The sequence below is a fragment of the Elaeis guineensis genome, chromosome 14 (genome assembly GCF_000442705.2).
Source record: "Elaeis guineensis isolate ETL-2024a chromosome 14, EG11, whole genome shotgun sequence".
NCBI lineage: Eukaryota > Viridiplantae > Streptophyta > Magnoliopsida > Arecales > Arecaceae > Elaeis > Elaeis guineensis.
The window spans coordinates 49,034,128-49,048,554 of record NC_026006.2 but is presented as its reverse complement, the minus strand read 5'-3'; positions in this window follow the sequence as shown (position 1 = coordinate 49,048,554).

Here is a 14,427-nt window from a genome sequence, read left to right as displayed (position 1 = left end):
CATTTCTAAGTTCGTAGAATGATGCCTCTCCTTCTTCAAAACCCTCAAACAGATGAACTTCACTTGGATAAAAAAATGTCGGAAGGCTTTCGATGACCTGAGGCAATACCTGACTTCTTCTCCACTTCTAATGAAGCCAAATATCGATGATGAATTACTCATGTATTTGGCTATGACTCTTAAAACTGTGAGCTCGATACTTATCCGAGAAGAAAATAAAGTACAGAAATCAATCTATTATATAAGTCGGATGCTATACGGAGTAGAAGTCAGGTATCCATAGATTGAAAAGGTGTTCTTCATGATCATCACGATGACTCGATGATTACGATCTTATTTTCAAGCCCACTCAGTGAAAATCCTGATCGATCTTCTTGTGAGGACTCTACTTCAACGATCAAACACCTCGAAAAGGATAGCCAAATGGACAGTCAAACTCAGTGTGTTCGATTTCTCTGATATTTCATGATCCTTGATGAAAGCTCAGATATTCGCTGACTTTATTGTCGAGTACATTCTGACCAACAATAGCCAAGTCGAGAACCACCCCTGAGGAGAAACTTTGGAGCCTGCATGGATTGTACATGTAGATGCAGCCTCAAATGCCCAAGGCTATGATGTAGATCTCATTCTGATCAATATTGATGGGGTATTAATCGAGTACGTCCTTCGATTTGACTTCAAAGCTTCTAATAATCAAGCTGAAGATGAAGTTTTGATGGTCGGACTAAAGATCACCAAAGATTTCGGTGTGAAACGTCTAAGGGTGTTCATCATAGGTGATTTCATGCATGTATTTTTAAAATTTTTTGAAATAAATCACAGTGAAATATAGCTAGATTAATCATATTAATCAAACATACATATGATTTAATCATTAAATCAATCTACTCTAGGATCTATGATATGATACATGACATATATAAAATTTGAAAATAAAATCTGCATACATGGATGTAAATAATAGATCAAATCTACATCTATCTGAGTGCAAAACTTGATACCTGAGCATGGATTGATGATCATCGCTGCTAATGAATATGACAAAAAGGTCCTCATTGGTCGCTCGCAGTCGCATAAGGTGTCTGGCCACTATGGATAGTTCACTCCAAGCTTCGATCTGATTGGTCTCCTTGAGAGTGCTAGCTCATGCAAAGACCATCTTGCTGGCTGATCTAGATCCTTCAAATTTTTTGAACACTTTCAGAGGTTGAAGAAGGATGCTTATAGAGAAATAAGAGGTTGTGGAAGAAGAGATTTTAAGAAGAAGAGAAGGGAGAACTCTTTCTCTCTATTTTCTTCTCTCACAAAAACCTAGCACCATGGTAGAATCCCACTACCCTAAGAGGAGACCCCTCTCTTCAATTTTCTCACTACTCTTTGGGCATCCAACTATTAGACCCCTTTTATAGGGAGGTAGGAATTAGGGTTTAAGAGGAGGCCCATGAATAAGACCCATGCCATCATGAAGGAGTCCGCCCACAAGAGGAGACCGTCTCCCATTATTACATGCCCATAGAAAAGTGTGACGCTCCTCTCCTATTTTACGCCCTACTAGATTTTATTTCTCATGTTAAAAAGGGTTTCTCATGGTGAGAATTATTCTCTTTTTGTCTTACAAAAGAGAAGCTTATATGGTTAGACATCCCATAGAGATTAGGTCATACCTTTTTACATGAGATCTAATCCTTATCAAATAAGGATTCAAAATTTAAATAGAAACCACCTAACCATTATCCAAATATAGCATTGAGAAAGAAGGGGTGACAAGGGGTGTGCATGAATGGTTTTCAGTGTGAAAAATTTCATGCTGAAACAAAGAGGATGCGGATTCATATTGGCATGTGCACAAAGGGAGAAGGGAGAAAGTCCATGTCCAATGGGACTCTCATTTATTGTTTCAATTGGATCCCCATCAGATCAAATTTGATTGCACCCAACAAGATGAGAAGATCTAACTAAATTAGGAGACCAATCTCCTCAATAAAATCCTAATCTAATTAGGAATTAATTGAATCTAAGTCTTGCTCAAATCAAAAACTAATCTTTCTTAGTGATTAGATCATCTAATGATCTAATGGGTTAAATCTAATTAAATCAAATTCAACTAGACTTGATCAAAACTTCATTGCTTAATCAAATTGAGCTAATCAATAATCTATTTGCTAATTAATCCTCCATTAGTTCACTAATACTTAGCAAATTATTTTATCATAATTTTTGCTTAAAGTTAAACATCAATCATATTAACGATTACACCCTTAAACAATTCTTAATCGTTGATCAGCCATCTAATCAGTCAGAAATTTTTTTTGAGTATGATCTCATAGGTTCGAACCTAAGCAGATAGTATAAAAATAAATTTATGAACTAATCGATATAACCATCTAGCAATGAGATCCGATGTCCGGATAGGTCAAATGATTGCAAAGTAATATTCAAGAACCTACCGACGTATGGTTATCGTATAATTCATCTCTTTGATCCTAATGCTCAAGATGACCTAAGATTTAACTGTCAACTTTGAAATAGTTATTCACATTATATTTTAATATTTCAAATCCATCATATTAATTATCCGAATCCACGTTTAACTAAATTAAAAAGTACTGATGCATTAACTCCTGAATCTGGAGAGATAAATCCTATCTTGACTCACACACCGACAATCACAAGTACGTGACTATGCTAAAAAATCTTCCATCACTGAATTAAAAATTTAGATAGTCCGATACTAAAGTATAGTGAGTTGCTTACAAATCATCATGATGATCTCAGATCGAAGGGACACTTATATCCATACTCTTTGTAAGCTACTCTTGACAGCAGAGTGCTCTGCAGTTGATCATGTTTAATGAGACATACTCCTAAATCTCACTTGTATGCCATATCAATGTCTCTATACTACTTGATTATGAGGACAACTAATACATATGGCACACAATGATCTATACTTGATAATCGCTATCATTCTAGTAATAGCATATCGTTTGGTTGTGTATAAGTTTAAGGACTAAGTTATAAATCCTCTTTTATCGATCAAATTAATCCTGAAGACTTTATCACAATATAGAAGTTCTAAAGAAGATATACTATTATGATGAATAAGCTAAATAACTTTTATTAATGATCAATTCATATATATTTATAATTAGCATAATCGTTAAATGATTGACTTTAAGATATAATTCCGAATAACTTTCACTTAGACTAAAGTCAATCAGTATAGTATCTTATATCCCATCTTTGACATATAATTATCAAACTCTTTGATACTGAGGCTTCAGTAAATGGGATGGCCAGGTTCTCTTTTTCGTTGATATTTTAAAGATCGATGTCACCTCATCCATGATCTCTCAGATAAGGTGGTAGCGATACATAATGTACTTGGTAAGCTGATAAGACTTTGATTCTTTGGCTTGAGCTATGGCTCCAGTATTGTACAGTACAGCAAGACTATCAATGGAGGGTGCCACTCTAAGCTTGCTATTGAATTTTTGCAACCACACAGCTTCTGTGATAGCATTAGATAGCTCCATCATTTTGGATAAAACTGTATCCCAATACACTCTTGCCATCATCATGATTCGACTGAAAATTGAAGTCTATAAACTCCATAAGTTCTTAATCAAATTCACCATAAACGAGCCACTGATCCTTAAAATTTTTCAAATAATTAAGGATGACCTTCCAGTGGTCCTCACTTGGATCAAAATGGTATCTACTCACTATCTCTAGTGAGTATATCACGCCCAATCTCGTATATATCATGACGTACATAATAGAATAAATTTTACTCATATGCTCTCTCTGTGGAGTAGTCGAACAATTTCTCTTTGAAAGAAAAATTTCATGGCTTATCAGGAGATAGCTGATGTGCAAATCTTAAAATTTGTAAATAAAACCGCAAGCGCACAGTGTGCAGAGTAGCACGACCAGCGAGTACGGGTCGATCCCACAGAGACTTGATTTAAAAATAATTTTCAAATCTATGCTCAAGCGAGCTTTAACGAAAATCGAAAATCGAAAGTTGTTTGCTAAAGACAATAAGACTAAGGATCTAGGATTTTTGAATCCACTAGATCTAGATTAGGAAATTCTACCTAGAATTTTTCTTATTGATCCTAACGACTACTCCTCTTGTCTTTTCCAAGCATAGATTATGAAGGGACTAAGGCCCAATGATAACCCATCAAGATTCTTTACAGGAGAGTAGTAACTAGGATCCCTTAGGATTTTCTCCTCCTATGCACTGAATCAAGCATGAACTATGAAGGGACTCTGACCCAACTGTAGTTCATCAAAAATTTTTGGCAAAAGAGGAAGAAAAAGAAACCCTAAGAAAAAGAAAGAACCCTATGTAAAACCCCTACTCATGATCTAACTTCATCGCAAACCCTAGAAGGGATGCTTAGCTAGACATGATCTAAATCTACTTGCAAAATTTAAATGCAGAAAAATAAACTATCCTAATTTCATAAATTAAACTATCTTAATTGCATAAATTTAAACTGCATAATTTAAACTAACCTAATTGTATAAAATTAAATTGCATAAATTAAACTATCCTAATTGCAAGAAAAATAAATTGCATAATGTAAAGAGATAAAATTGTATAAAAATAAGATTTTATAAAAAAAAATTTATTACAAAAACCTCAAAGCTCGAGGCTTGAGAAGAAAGCTAAAAACCCCACTATCTAGGGTTACAAGCTTGATCGGAAGGCAAGAATCATTAAAATAAGGGCCTTTGGGGGCTTTTTATATGCATTTGGGGGTTATAAGATTTTCAAAACTTTAGATGTGGGACTAAGAGATTTTAGAGGGCTGTTAGGGGGATTTAGGGGCTCAAATCTCACTCAACAAGTACTTAAATCCATCAAGAAACCCTAAAAATTATTTCAGCCATCCGATCTTCATCTAAAGGACCCAATTCATCTAATAAATCAAGTCGGAAGCGATTCTGGGCCGTCGAATCACGATCTGGGTGAAGCGCTGTCGTTGGATCGTACTACAGAGATGGGATCAGGTCGGATGCATCGCGAACCATCCGATCAAGGCGCTGGAAGATTTCGTCCGTTGGATCACGCTGCAGAAGGATCCCGTGTTGTCCTAGTGTTTATTGATTCTTGCAATTGTCTTGATTACGGTTGGATCTTGACCGGCTGCGATGGTGGCCATCTGACGGTGCAAAAATATGGAGCGTTGGATCTTGATCAGAGAAGATCGGACCATCGAGTGATGTGAAGTTACCAGGTTGCCCTTCGGACCTTCTTCTCTCTCCTCATGAGCCCTGGACCGTGCACGTGGATCGGGCTCGCGATGCGTTGCGGTGAGCCGAGACTCGCTGATTGGCTGGTTTATGCTGCGCCGATGGGTCCATGGTCCAGGCGCCTGTTGCTGTGGACCAGGCGGCTAACCAGATCACCAAATCAGTTGATTTTTGACCAATTTTGACCTGATTTGACTCGGATTTGATCCAATTGAGTCTTCTTTCTTCATTCTTCAATTTCTGGGTCAATTTAACTCCGTTTTACATAAAATTTGCACCGTTGGAATCTTCTTTCCTTGTTCTTTCTATTGATGATCTCTTCTTCTATAAAATATAATAACAAGTATCAATTTCTTAATAAAGTTAGATAATTTAAATATTAATTGATACTTTTTATGTCAATTTGTGACATAAATCACACCCCCCAACTTAATCATTGCTAGTCCCTTAGCAATGTACCAAAATAAGATCATATTCCAAAAAGATCCTTCCTTTGCAAATTAATTTAAGATCGAAATTCAAGAAGTTTTCTAGTATTACTAAGTAATGAGCTTCGAATTAGAATCGGTAGTCAGTCTACTTAGGAGCTTTCTTAGAGTACACTTAAAGTTTTATAGCACTTGTGTGAGTGATAACTAACTTAGTATTTCAGTATTAACTTGTACAGGCCAATTGAATCATTTTTCATAATTTAGTTCGATTAATTTTCTATACACCCCAGATTAAACAAAGAACTAAGGTAGCTTTCACACTGTTTTTTTTTTTTTTGCTGAGCATCCTGGCCTTCCCACCACCATTTGATACAAATCTCAACACTTGACTTAGGTGAAGAGACCCGGTTACTAGGCTTAGGGCAATCCATATTTACTCTGTGTTTTGCATTTTATTTCAGGCAGGTAGCTCTTTTCTTAAATTCAAATTTTTTCAATTGGGGTGTAGAAAAAATTATCTAATTTAAATAATACTCAAATCCTTAATTGGCCTTACAATTAACACCTACTTTATCTTATTAGTGTGCATGTGCAATTGGAAGTGCTAATAGTCTTTAAATGACCTAGGCCACCAAGAGTCTAACCAGCTAATCTTCTCTGTGACTCACTATATTTATTAGCAAATACTTTCTAACTTACTCTTATTTCTTTTCTAGATTAATTTATTTTAATTTTTTTTAATATATTAAATGCAAGAAATAACTCATAGTGAAAGGAAAAGAAAATGATAACACCTGATTTTGTTCAAGCTCTCCCTCCAACTTGACCGACATTGTCCCCAATGGAGTTTATCTAATTTATTTGTCCTAAGCAAACTGAAAACAAAAAAAAATATTAGAAATTAAATAAGCTGGGTCGCCTCCCAGAAGCGCTAAGTTTTATGTCTTCAGCCAGACCAAACCTCGAAGCAATTTAATCAGAATAAGTTGGTTCATAAAGAACCATGGCATATTCAACAGTCTCGACAGGTAATTCCAAGAATGGTTTTAATCGTTGACCATTAACTTTAAAGATAACACCATTACTTGGATTTTCTATCTCAACAGCTCCGTGTGAAAAAACTTCATTTACTAAAAATGATCCTGTCCATCTAGACCCAAGCTTTCCTGGAAATAGATGTAATCTAGAGTTATATAAGAGCACCTTTTGTCCGATATTGAAAGTTTTTCTCATAATTGATTGATCATGAAATGCTTTGGTTCGTTCCTTGTATATCCTTGCATTTTCATAGGCTTCATTTCTAAGTTCTTCTAATTCATTCAACTGAAGCTTCCTATAGTTTCCAGCGTCGTTCAAATTTATATTTAGTTGTTTGATGGCCCATATGGCTTTGTGTTCTATCTCAATAGGCAAGTGACATGGTTTACCAAACACAATCCTATAAGGAGACATTCCTAGATTGGTCTTGAAAACGGTTCGGTATGCCCAAAGTGCATCAATTAATTTCAAAAACCAATCCTTTCTATTGGCACTAACAGTTTTTTCCAGGATCTGTTTGATTTGTCGGTTTGACACTTCAACTTGCCCACTAGTTTGAGAATGATATGGTGTGGCCAATTTGTGGGTGACATTATACTTTTTCATCAATGTTGCAAAAGGTCGGTTACAAAAATGGGTTCTCCGATCACTAATGATTGCCCTAGGAATACCGAAACGGGAGAGAATATTTTCTTTAAGAAACTTAATGACCATTTTGCTATCGGGTGTTCTACATGCATTTACTTCTACCCATTTTAAAACATAATCAACTGCTACTAGAATATATTCATTTCCAAAGGAATTTGGAAATGGTCCCATGAAATCGATCCCCCAAACATCAAAAACTTCAACTATCAAGATTGGGTTGAGTGGCATCATGTGTCGCTTGGTGATTCGACCCATTTTCTGACATTGAGCACAACTTTTACAATATTCATGAGCATCCTTAAACAAATTGGGCCAATAAAAACTACATTGGAGAACCTTAGCAGCAGTTTTCTTAGACGTGAAGTGACCCCCACATGCTTGATCATGACAAAAAGATAAAATATTCATGACTTCGTTATCTGGGATACACCTTCTAATAATTTGATCAGGACATTGTTTAAAAAGATAAGGATCATCCCAAATGAAATACTTCACTTGGACAAAGAATTTATATTTATCCTGCTTAGTCCAATGAGAAGGTATCTTACCTATGGCTAAATAATTTACAATATCAGCAAATCAAGGTTCAGTAGACACAGACATGAGTTGCTCATCTGAGAAAGATTCATTGATGGGTGGTTCACTAGATGGTGCGACTGGAATTCGGGACAAATGATCTGCTACAACGTTCTCAGTGCCTTTCTTGTCCCTAATTTCTAGGTCAAATTTTTGAAGGAGCAAAATCCATCTGATTAAGCGTGCCTTGGCATCCTTCTTTGCTAGGAGATGTCTAATGGCTGATTGATCGGTGTAAACAATGGTGTGGGTCCCAACCAAATAAGATCTAAATTTCTCTAAAGCAAAGACAACGGCAAGGAACTCCTTCTCAGTTATGGTGTAGTTAAGCTGCGCATCATTTAAGGTTTTACTTGCATAATATATCACTCTAGGCAGCTTATTTATCCGTTGACCTAAGATTGCACCCACAACATGATCGGACGCATCACACATTAATTCAAATGGTTCAGACCAGACAGGAGGATGAATGATTGGAGCTGATACAAGTGCTTTTTTTAGAAATTCAAAAGATTCCATGCACTCATGAGTAAATTCAAATTTGGTATCCTTTGCCAAAAGATTAGTCAGTGGACGTGCTACTTTGCTAAAGTTGGCAATAAACCTTCTATAGAATCCAGCATGACCTAAAAATGAACGTATTTCTTTCACAGATTTAGGTGGTGGAAGACTTACAATTAGATCTATTTTGGCCTTGTCCACTTCAATCCCCTTTTTAGAAATGACATGGCCAAGAACTATTCCCTGTTTGACCATAAACTGACATTTTTCCCAGTTGAGAACTAAGTACTTCTCCTTACATCGTTCTAGAACTAATTGTAGGTGATTCAGACACTCGGAGAAGGTTAGGCCAAAAACAGAAAAGTCATCCATAAAAATTTCTAGAAATCATTCTATCATATCTGAAAACATGCTGATCATGCATCTCTGGAAGGTTACCGGTGCATTACATAGTCCAAAGGGCATTCGTCTATAGGCAAAAGTACCAAATGGACAGGTGAATGTAGTCTTTTCTTGATCTTCAGCGGCTATGGGGATCTGGTTGTAACCGGAGTATCCATCAAGAAAATAGTAAAACTCTTGTCCGGCTAGTCTTTCCAATATTTGATCAATAAATGGCAAAGGAAAGTGATCTTTCCTTGTCGCAGCATTCAACTTTCTATAGTTTATACAGACCCTCCATCCCGTTTGGGTCCTAGTTGGGATAAGTTTGTTTGCATCATTTTGGACCACTGTTACCCCAGATTTCTTGGGTACTACTTAAACTGGGCTTACTCAAGAGCTATCAGAAATAGGATAAATTATTCCACTATCTAGGAGTTTCAGAATCTTCTTTTTAACTACATCCTTCATAGCTGGATTAAGCCTTCTTTGGGCTTCTCTTTTGGTTTAGCCTCTTCCTCTAAGAATATTCTATGTTGAACTATAGAAGGGCTTATTCCTTTGATATCTGCTATGGTCCAACCTATTGCTTCTTGATTTGCTTTTACAACTGACACTAACTCCTCCTCTTGCTTGGGATCTAGGTCTGATGCAATAATTACAGGCAAAGTTTCTTTGGGTCCTAGATATGCATACTTGAGATGTTCTGGGAGGGGTTTCAGTTCTAAAATGGGTGCTTCCTCTATCGATGGTTTAGGTAATGATTTCACCATCTCAATGATTGGTTCAGTAGGAAGTGTCGATTCCTGATTAATCTAATTTTCTTTAAGTATTTCATTGACATCCTCAGACTCATGAATTAACCAGGGGTTAGACTCTAGGTCGACTTCATCATCACTAATGTCAATGGATTCATAAATACCATCTTGGACTACATTGACATCAGCATGAGAAGAGGATTCATGTTCTAAGTTAAAAATATTAAGCTCAATGGTCATATTCCCAAAGGATAACTTCATTAGACCATTTCGATAATTGATTTCAGCATTGGCCGTAGCTAAGAATGGTCTTCCTAAAATGACAGGTATATGTCCTTTAGGATTTGCAACTGGCTCAGTCTCTAAAACAATAAAATCTACAGAAAAAATAAAATTTTCAACCTTTATCAGAACATCCTCGACCATTCCCTTAGGGATCCTGAAAGATCTATCGGCTAACTGTAATGTGATCCCAGTAGGTTGAAATTTTTTTAATCCTAGTTGCTCATACACCGAATATGGAAGGATATTCACACTAGCTCCTAGATCTAGCAAGGCCTTTTTTATATTGGTTTCTCTAATAACACAAGAAATTGTTGGAGCTCCAGGATCCTTATATTTAATTGGCACATGGCTAGATAGGTATGAACTGACACTTGCAGCCAAAAATGCTTTTTTTGGTACATTAGTAGTCCTTTTCCTAGTGCAAAGATCTTTTAAAAATTTGGCATAAGTTGGAACCTGATGGATTATATCTAAAAGAGGAATATTAACTTGGACTTGTTTAAATACCTCTAAAATTTTGTCTAAATGTTCAGATTTATTGGATTTTAGTCTGTTTGGAAAAGGAGCTCTAGGACTTTTAAGTACTGGACTAGGTGAATTTTCAGTTTCTGGTGCTTGAGGTTGAAAGGTAGTAGTTTTAGAAGGTGACTCGACAGATGAGTCCTCTATATCATCAAGTGCAACTACCTTATTGTCTATTTGTTTTTCTGATCTTAAGGTATGAATGGCATTTACACCATTAACTTGGTTTTCTTATTGGGGTCGTGGACCATTTTGGTTCCTAGGATTTGGCTCAGGTTGGCTAGGTAACCTACCATGTTCTCGTTCACTAATGGTCGAAGCCAGCTGACTTACTTGCATTTCCAGACGGACTATAGCTTGGGTGTTATTATTTATGAATTGACCCGTGGTTTGCATAAAGCTGGTATGTGTCTTCATCATGGCTTCTAGGCTTTTCTCTAAAGAGGTAATTTTCTTGTCATTATCATGGAAGCCTGGCGGGTTGTTCATCACTGGGTTGGACCTTAGATTTTGCTGATTGAAATTTGGATTGCCTATATTAGGATTCTGGGACCATGAGAAATTCGGATGATTCCTCCAACCTGGGTTATATATGGGTGCATAAGGATTGTTCAATGGTCCTTGATAGGTGGCATTCACCTGTGCACACTCATTCGAGTAGGAACATTCTTCTAAGACATGATCTGGTGCATTGCACCCTTTACACATGGGTGCAGATATTTGATTTACATTGGCTGGTCTCTGTAATTCTAAGGCTTCCAATCTACGTGTTAAGGTTGCAATCTTGGCCTCTGATGCTAGGGTTGGTTGAATTTGATGCATTCCTCCTCTTGAAGGTGTAGCTTTATCAGGTTCCCTAGTTGTTTCCCACTGTAAATTTTTCTCGGCTAGGTCTTCTAAGAATTGCCAAGCTTCAGTAGTTTCTTTGTCCATAAATTGGCCTTGGCACATGGACTCTAGCATGGTTCTTGAGTTTGAATCTAACCCCTCATAGATGATCTGGCATAGTCTCCAAGTTTCTATTCCATGGTGTGGGCATTGGGTCAAAAGATTCTTGAAACGATCAAAGTACTTCCAAAATGATTCACCAGCTAGTTAGTAAAATTGATTTATTTCATTCTTAATCCTAGCTGTTTTATGATGGGGGAAATATTTTTTCAAAAATGTTCTCACAAAGCCCTCTCAGGTAGTGACAGAATGGTTTGGCAGACTATAAAGCCACTTCTTAGCATTATCCTTAAGGGCAAAGTTGATTAATCTAAGTTTGACCTCATCCTCTGTTAATTGCAGTTTCATGGTTGCACATACCTCCTCAAATTCTCTAATAAATATATAAGCATCCTCTAATCCTGTGAATTTTGGAAGCATATTTATGATTTGAGGTTTGATTTCAAAATTGTTAGCTGTGGGTTGTGGCAACCTGATACAAGATGGTTGGATGGAGCCAACTGGATAACACAAATCCTTAAGGGTCATGGGTTGGATTGGTTCAGCCATTGGAACAACAGGAATTGACTCAATTCTAACTAGACGACCCGACACTCTTCTCCACACACGAGGTGTACGGTTCTCGATGTTTATACAATTTTTTTTTTATAAAAATTTTATGTATAAGAAAAAGAAAGAAAAGAGAAAAAATTCTAAAGAAAAGATCCTAAGGAGTCCTAAATCTAAAGAAAAGTAACCAAATTAATTTAAATTTTAATAATTTTTTTTTAAAATTTTTCAAACAAGTGAAACAATAAATTAAACTCAATCTATCCTAGGGTTAACCTAAATCTAGACAGCTCCTAACTGTTCCAAGATGACCCTTCAAGTCTTCCAAGTGGAGATTGATCAACTAGTTAGCCAGGTAAGTATAAGAGGTGGGAGGTTCACTCATCGTTGCCTTTCTAGATACCAAACGAGTTGGCCAGGCCAGCAACTGAACCAATTTAACAAACCACCCTCAGGGACTTGCCTAGACACCAACTAATCAAACAACTCAAACTTGGTAGACCTCTTAGGATTCCTTGTCCTATTGAGCTCGAATTCCTTAAGGTTGACGTCTAATTGATTTTAAGATTAAAGGTCTAGGTAATGCAATATGATGGAGATGGTTTTTGGGCAAAGAAAGGGTAATGAAATCCCCACCTTATCTTGTTAATGGGTTGATGCTCTTAGATTAATTATGAAAATACAAATGCAAATAAACAAGATGATCAAGAATGTAAAAGATTTTAATTTAGAATTTTTTTTTTATTTTGATATTTTACTTCACGATTATGAAATATCTTTTGTTTTATTTTGTTTTTTTTTATGATTAAGTAAATTCAAATGATTAGGTCTAAAAGGAAAAGTAATTAACTAAAAATAATAAAAAAAAAATTAGAAGCATACCTGAGTTTTCCAGCAATCACCAACTAAATCTAGAAACCTAAAGAAAAAAGAAAGAGAGTTATAAAGTACGAAGAACAAATATTTGAAAATAATTTAAAACGCCAAATCTCCGACAACGGCGCCAAAAACTTGATGTGCAAATCTTAAAATTTGTAAATAAAATCGCAAGCGCATAGTGTGTAGAGTAGCACGACCAGCGAGTACGGGTCGATCCCACAGAGACTTGATTTAAAAATGATTTTCAAATCTATGCTCAAGCGAGCTTTAACGAAAATCGAAAATCGAAAGTTGTTTGCTAAAGACAATAAGACTAAGGATCTAGGGTTTTTGAATCCACTAGATCTAGATTAGGGAATTCTACCTAGAATTTTTCTTATTGATCATAACGACTACTCCTCTTGTCTTTTCCAAGCATAGATTATGAAGGGACTAAGGCCCAACGATAACCCATCAAGATTCTTTACAGGGGAGTAGTAACTAGGATCCCTTAGGGTTTTCTCCTCCTATGCACTGAATCAAGCATGAACTATGAAGGAACTCTGACCCAACTGTAGTTCATCAAAAATTCTTGGCAAAAGAGGAAGAAAAAAAAACCCTAAGAAAAAGAAAGAACCCTATGTAAAACCCCTACTCATGATCTAGCTTCATCGCAAATCCTAGAAGGGATGCTTAGCTAGACATGATCTAAATCTACTTGCAAAATTTAAATACAGAAAAATAAACTACCCTAATTTCATAAATTAAACTATCCTAATTGCATAAATTTAAACTGCATAATTTAAACTAACCTAATTGCATAAAATTAAATTGCATAAATTAAACTATCCTAATTGCAAGAAAAATAAATTGCATAATGTAAAGAGATAAAATTACATAAAAATAAGATTTTATAAAAAAAAAATTTATTACAAAAACCTCAAAGTTCAAGGCTTGAGAAGAAAGCTAAAAACCCCACTATCTAGGGTTACAAGCTTGATCGGAAGGCAAGAATCATTAAAACAAGGGCCTTTGGGGGCTTTTTATAGGCATTTGGGGGTTATAAGGTTTTCAAAACTTTAGATGTGGAACTAAGAGATTTTAGAGGGCTGTTAGGGGGGTTTAGGGGCTCAAATCTCGCTCAAAAAGCACTTAAATCCATCAAGAAATCCTAAAAATTGTTTCAGCTGTCCGATTTTCATCTAAAGGACCCAATTCATCTAATAAATCAAGCCGGAAGCGATTCTGGGCCGTCGGATCACGATCTAGGTGAAGCGCTGCCGTTGGATCGTGCTGCAGAGATGGGATCAGGTCGGATGCATCACGAACCGTCCGATCAAGGTACTGGAAGATTTTGTCTGTTGGATCGCGCTGCAGAAGGATCCCGTGTTGTCTTAGTGTTTATTGATTCTTGCAATTGCCTTGATTACGGTTGGATCTTGACCGACTGCGATGGTGGCCGTCCGATGGCGCAAAAATATGGAGCGTTGGATCTTGATCAGAGAAGATCGGACCATCGAGTGATATGAAGTTACCAGGTTGCCCTTCGGACCTTCTTCTCTCTCCTCATGAGCCCTGGACCGCGCGCGTGGATCGGGCTCGCGATGCGTTGCGGTGAGCCGAGACTCGCTGATTGGCTGGTTTATGATGCGCCGATGGGT